General features: G+C 39.8%; 1 long non-coding RNA gene across 1 annotated transcript; it reads right to left on the reverse strand.

Annotated features, from left to right (window-relative positions):
- Positions 1–592: 592 nt before the first annotated feature.
- LOC108499002 lies at positions 593–2,875 on the reverse strand. Its single transcript, XR_001875373.1, has 3 exons — positions 2,643–2,875; positions 2,158–2,257; positions 593–704 (listed from the first exon to the last, which is right to left on the reverse strand). It is a non-coding gene; the product is annotated as an uncharacterized LOC108499002 (long non-coding RNA).
- Positions 2,876–6,749: the final 3,874 nt, after the last annotated feature.

Consider the following 6,749-nt stretch of genomic DNA (forward strand, 5'->3'; position numbering starts at 1 on the left):
CAGTTTGTGGTAATGCTCTTGGTAATGCTGTGTGCATACCTGTAAAGGAGACAGCTCATGGGGGGAAGCACTTTCCCTCTGAAGCCTGGCACCTCAGCATCTCTCCTCCAGGCAAAAAAAAGAGGGAGCTTGTGGTTGGTCCTGGCCTCCTTGCAATAGCCCTTCAGAATCTTGTTGCTGCTGGCAGGAGAGGCCTTCATGCCATCCATGCATGTCCCTACCAGCCTGAGAGGCTGTGAAGAATGGCTGGAGGGAGCACAGCAGTGCAGGTCTCCTGTGGGACTGAGCAGGACTGTTGCTATACTCATGGGGGAATTATGGTCCAGCCAAGGAAGGGAGACAGTGTGCACACATTCTTTATCCTGCTCTTGGGGGAGTGCTAATCCTACTCCTTGTGAGGGCTGCCAGCAGGCATTGGCACATCCTACTCAACCCTCGGGACAGAAGGATCACCGTACAATCTCATGCATTTCTTAAATCTCATGCTAAAGGTCTCAAGCTAGGCTGTTCCCACTGACTTGACCTTCTTAAATAAATGTATCCCTTCTCTTGTTTTCTTATCAATTGTTCAGTGACTCACCTGGTGTTTTTCAAATTTTTTTATTTCAAAATTTTTGCAATGTATTGTTTAAAATCAGAGGCATGGAAAGAACTCCTAAGTGTCTCACAGTGGTTTGTTCTCTGCAGCTCTTCTTTACTCTTTTCTGCCATGGGAACAAATAAGGTGATGATAAAATTATCATTTGGTCCAGCTTTATATGCCTGTTTAATTTTAAAATTAAAAGATTCATAAATAACTTTCTCTTGTCAAAATCATATTTTATGCTTCAGTTTTCAAGAGTTTTAGATTTGAATTGAACCTTGCTGTTTAGTCTCTGATTTATACTGAAGTGATTAAACCTCTGATTTATACTGAATACTTCCATATTAAGAAATAATAAAGGTGTGCTAAAACCTTTTCCCAATAATCAGTTTTGTTAGGTACATCAGGTGTTACTGTAGCATAGATATACAGTAGTTTAGGTACATTGCAAACAGCATCTTATAGTATCAGACAAAGAGAACCTTTTACAAACCCCATGTCTCTAATTTCATTTTAGAAAATTAGATACTCAGAATTTTGCATAAGATAACTGTATTACTGGGATGCAATTTGGCCCAGGTTTCTAGCTTTAGTGCATGTGGCTCCCTAATAAAAAGTGTCAGTTAAAATGAAAATACAGCTTGGGTAATTAAATTTAATTGGATCTTGTCACTTTAAATCCTCTTCGTTTTTGAGTGTTTCTACAGAATTGCAGCTTCTGGTTTGCTAATTTCTTTATTGCAAGCTGTGCTCTGAACCTGACTGTCCTATAATAAAGTGGGACCTTGTTTTTGTAGAGGGCTTTGAACCATGACTGTAATAACAAACAAAAGAAGGGTGGGAGCTAATTTATTGCCAAAAGAAAACCTCTCCTTTATTTCCTACACGTTCAGTTAGTGAAAAATAATGGCTCTGAATTTATTAACCCTTTAATTTTCCCCTCAGTTGAGCACCATTTTGCATAAGCTCTCATGAATACTATGGTATGATGCTATGCCTGTGACAGGCAGCAGCAGCAATTATCATACTTTTTTATACTGGAGTTTTTTTGGGCAAGCAGTAGGGATTAGGTGAATTGCAGTATTCATATGTAGGTCAAGCAGGGTACAGGCAGCCACAATGCAAATGATGTGTACTGCCTGCCAATAGCCACCGTGCTGATTCGCAGGGATCACCTTCTCCAGGGGTGAGAGGTAATTCTGTTTCTTTATTACACATTGCACATGCACAGCATCCAAAGGCAAGAAAGATTTAAGTGCAGGTGATGAAGAGATAAAATATTGGCCATACCAAGAGACACATCATAAAAATGATCAGTCTGTCAAATTGTACAACTGCTAATGCCCATATTTCAAATTAAAGACAGTTGAATGAATTTGTACACTCGGATTTTATGCGTGAAATACAGTATCATTGCATCCTTGATTAGAAGACAGGTCACTTAACACTGATATCTCAGAATGACTAAAGATGTAGGACTGTCCTTCACAGCACAGTAGTGGTCCCCTTATTTTCTGCTAAAGCAGATGGATATGATATAATTACATTTTGCAAAATGCTGGCAATACAAGTACCTCAAACAGGATCGCTATGCCAGTGCAGTCACACTGTTTATAACCTCTTCTGTTCCAAAGGTGTGCCTCACATTTTACTGATAGGCCTGGGAGAAAATCTCTGCAACCAGATACAGAAGGCTCTGTTTAGTTGCCTGCACATGGGTGTTGACCAAGTTTTGAGCTGGCTTCCTGCCAAGTCTCCAAAACTTAGCAAAAGCCTTTTCCCTCCCCTCCCCTTTTGGGCAAAGGAAAGAAAAACTGTAGAAACTGAAAGAAACCAAAACCAAGTAAATTATACCAAAATATATATATATATATATATATATATATATATTACATATATCACAGTTATATACAGTGAGAGTACTTTGTACACCCCCCCCCCCAAAAAAAAAGGAAATGGAAAAGGGGAAAAGGGACAAAACCGGACAAAACCAAACCAGATACACACAATCAAAACCCAGGAACTAACAAAATAAAGAACTAGCAAAATGAAATCTCACCACTTCCCTCAAGGAAAGCAGGGTCGCCAGACACAGTCAAATCTCTCCACCTCCCACATGGCAGGCAACAGCAGTCGCTGCAGGCCTCAGCTTCCAGGTAAGTGAGACCAATGCGGTGACTTACAGTTCCTGAACCTCACCAGAAGAGAAGAGAGCGAAGGCTTCCCTTCCTTTCTCATTTATACCTCTGGTTATGTAAAGGATAGCATGGAATACTGGGAGCATAGGGTACTTCCCTGGTTACAAGCTGGTCTCCAGGAAGGCCTAGACCGAAACTATCACAGGTGTCTAGGCCTAGTTGAGGTGCCTGAGGTTATGTGAGGTATCTGCACAGAGCTGAAAGACACTGGACCCTTAAAGTAAGATGCAGAGTGCAGATGAAGATGTATCTTCATGCATTGGTATCTATATGGGAAATACATTCCTAAGTGCGTATTTTAACTAATGAAGCTCTAGCCTTTGGTTCAGATGCCCCCAAACAAGTGGTAGCTGGGATGTCCAAGCTTACCTCACCTGACCTCTACCTGCTGGTCCAGAAGAGCATAACCATTACATGTTCCTGTTTTATATCTATTGCATCTATCTTGGTAGCCCAGGAGAGATCATCCAGCACTAATTATCTACCTGTGTTTAGGAAACTAAATCTAGGCCTAGAGATCCCTTTGTTCCATAAAAGATGGGCACCTAAATTTAAGGGTCTGTAGCCTGAAGCTGTACAACTGCTATTTTTGCAGACCAGCTCATCATGGGAACATGTGGAGCATGAACACATGCCTCTTCCCATGCTTGGTCTCCCTCTCTGTTGTGCGTTGACCACCTTGCTCCCCTGAGCAGCACCTGGCTGGGGCTGATGTTCCATCATTTCCTTCTCATTCATCTGCTGCTTTTCCCAAGGCAAGTGCATCATGACTTCCCAAGGAGGTAACACTCTCCTAACCTGCATGCATGGCTGAATTAGGAGAGCTGAAGGAGGCACCCGGAGGCAGGAACAACCCATCCTTTCTGAAATAGGTGGTACTCACCATCTTTGGAAGATCTGCTTTTTCCATTCATTATAGCTGGAACCTGGATGACTAGTTTGTAGTATTCACCTAAATTGTAGATTCCTAAATTAATAGATCTAAGATGAGATGAATCTCATATTGTCTGTGTTTCTATATATTATTGACGGAGTCACAGAATTTCTATCTGCTTAAAATAGTACAATCAGACCAAGGCAGCAATAATACACCCCAGTAATTAATTACAGGGATCAGATTCACTATAAGAAAATGTCCTGGCTTGCTGTTGCTGAAAATAGTGGCCAAACATCCCATCACTTTCAAAGAAGTCAGAATAAATTATTTCACAGTGTTTTCTGGATTTGTACAGTGTTTTATAATTTTATTAGGGGAACACATAAGCAAAGACAGTCTTATTTTCATACTTGTCTTTTTGTCATTGCTTGTTTTAGAGCCTCTGGAAAGCAATAGACTATAAAGATCTATTTAAAGAGATTACATGCTTTATTTATACATGGAACAGATGAATGAATGGATAAAATAATATATGATTTCTTACAGCTACCACTTAATCAGCATGACTCATCAGACTGTAGTAAGTCTGCTAGTAAGTCTGTCTAATTCTTTTTTTCTGTCACATTTGGGCCTTGGGATTCAGATTGAGATTGCATTTCATTTTGCAGATGAACTATCTTATCTTAATTTATGAGAATGATAGATGGAAACAATGGTTCTCATGTTTAGTGTATTACATCAGACACATAGGATGGATTATACAAATACATCTTGTAGTATTGTGCAATTTTCACTTTCTTTTTTCCTTTTTTCCCTGATTTTCAAAGCATTGAATCTCATTCACAATGGAATAGCATTTTAAAAATATTCAAATTTATTATGTCAATGTTGGTAAGGTATTGATTTGTCCAATTTTACTTTTCCTTCTGCCAAAAATAGACAGACACCTGAATTCCAGTTAACTCTCGTGAGGTTCTAAGCTCCAAGTTTATTTGACACTGCTTGGAAAATGCTATCCTGTAATTTTAAGTACTTTAATGGAAGACATTTCAGCTAGGTCCACTTTCTTTTCTGTTGCAAGAAATTTTATCAGACTTCCCTGACACTTGGCTGGGACCTGATCCACCTTGTTTATGGTTTAATATGTAGTCTTCATTAAAACCAGTACTAGCAAACTGGCCTCTAAAAAAAGGGCAAAAATACTGTACCCTGTAACCAGGAGCATGGCTATAGAGATTAAACTACATTAGCAACTACAGTACTAGAATTAATGCTGTCTGATTAATTTGCCCCTTTTAGTGAGCAATGTCTATTTTTTCTGTAGTGCTAAATGGCTCTTTAAGGATATATGATTACAAATTTACAGACTGTTTTTTGAGGCCTTATCTCTACCTCTTTGATCTTTAAGGGTTTACAGCAATCTGCTACTAAATTTTTGCAACATAGCGAGAGTAATTATTTTAAATTTATGGATGATTTCCTATTCGATCACTTTTGTCCTAGATTAGAAACCACCTGAATGACAGTCTAAAAATCATGATAACAAATCTTACGTGACCTCTTCATCATCATAATTTAATACAGACTCCTAAATGAACATTTTTAGTAGCTGATTGTTCAGCACTTGCACATTATCATGAAACATTCAATTTCAGGAAAAAACTCTGTTGGGAATAGGGGGAGCTCAATGCATATATGCAAGAGATTATACAATGCACTGTCTGAGATCTCAGGGGACACTCAATAACTCAGGTGTTTCCTTCTGGCCTTATGTTTTCATTCGGGCAAGCATCCTCTTTTGGGTCCAGCAATGCTGGATGTTGCTGTTTGTATAGCTCTTGCAACTGCTTTTCTGTAGAACAGTTCCTGGCTTCTGCCAAGGAGGAATTCATGTGAACATTCACATTTTGCTGCACGTTTTGCTTGAACAGACAGTTGTACCATTTAAGCTAGTCACAATCACCTTGCCTACAGTGAATGAGGGAGAGCAAGCAGTTTGCTGGAAGCACTAACCATCTTAAGGATGGACCAAAATGAGTGGCCACCAGCACACTTCACTCCGGAGTTGTACTTTTTAAACTTTTGAATTAAAATAATTGATTCTCATTCATGTAATTAGTGCTGATGACTTTTGTGGGACTATTACCACCTGTGAGAGTACCACTTAATTGATACTATAGTTTTCTTTCCAGATGTTTCACAACTTTGAAAGACACTAGATCAGTTACTAGTTACCTCCTGATCTCCCTGATAGTTCTCAGGCAGAGGAAGGAAGTGTATCCTTGCAGGTTCCCACTGCTCTATTGCAGTACAAACTAGATTTGCTGCACTGCTCCCACTGACTCACCTGTTTTCACAGCTTGAACGTCAGCATAGCTAGCAGCCTTGATGCCAGCACAACCCTGCTTCTGGTCATATAATGTCATCTAGACTGAGAATTGCACTTGAATGAATAGCTCATGATCTGCATGTTGCTCAAGTGTTTTGTGAGCCAACAAGAAAGCAAACTGTAGACCTGCTTTGCTCAGATCACCTAAAGGCAAAAGTCACTATGTCCCACCAGCAATTCCCTGAGTCAGGTTGTCTGTTATTCTTTGTCAAGGATGAATCCAGTGGCAGCTGCCAAATGTAATTGGCAGGATGCACTTACTGCATGCCAAAAGGACTAAGTGTCCTGCTGTGTTACATTGATATTGCTGGTGAAGCCATGGAACCCAGCTGGTTCTGTGCCTCATATAAGTACGACTGAAAAGAGTAATTTTGCATGACAAACATATTCCTTGAATGTTACCCTCTATCCACTGGGATAGAAAACCATCTCTCCATTCTGGGCCATGATTATGATCTTTGGTTTTCTTCATGCAGCAGTTTATGCAATTACCGTGTTCATGCCCCTCTCTCTTTAATAACTTTGGAGACTCCTTAATAACTTTGGAAGCCCCAGCCAATTTCAGCCATAGCTGGCAGGGAGGAAAAGATCTGAGAGATATTAATTTCCTCAAAGTTTGAATAAAATAGTTATATACAGAACCTTTCTAGAGAGTCCACTGAGACAAAAACTCGATCCTTTTTAGAGACCAGACTCTGAGCA

The sequence above is a fragment of the Lepidothrix coronata genome, unplaced genomic scaffold, assembly GCF_001604755.1.
Source record: "Lepidothrix coronata isolate B3197 unplaced genomic scaffold, Lepidothrix_coronata-1.0 Scaffold68, whole genome shotgun sequence".
In the NCBI taxonomy this organism is placed as follows: Eukaryota; Metazoa; Chordata; class Aves; order Passeriformes; family Pipridae; genus Lepidothrix; species Lepidothrix coronata.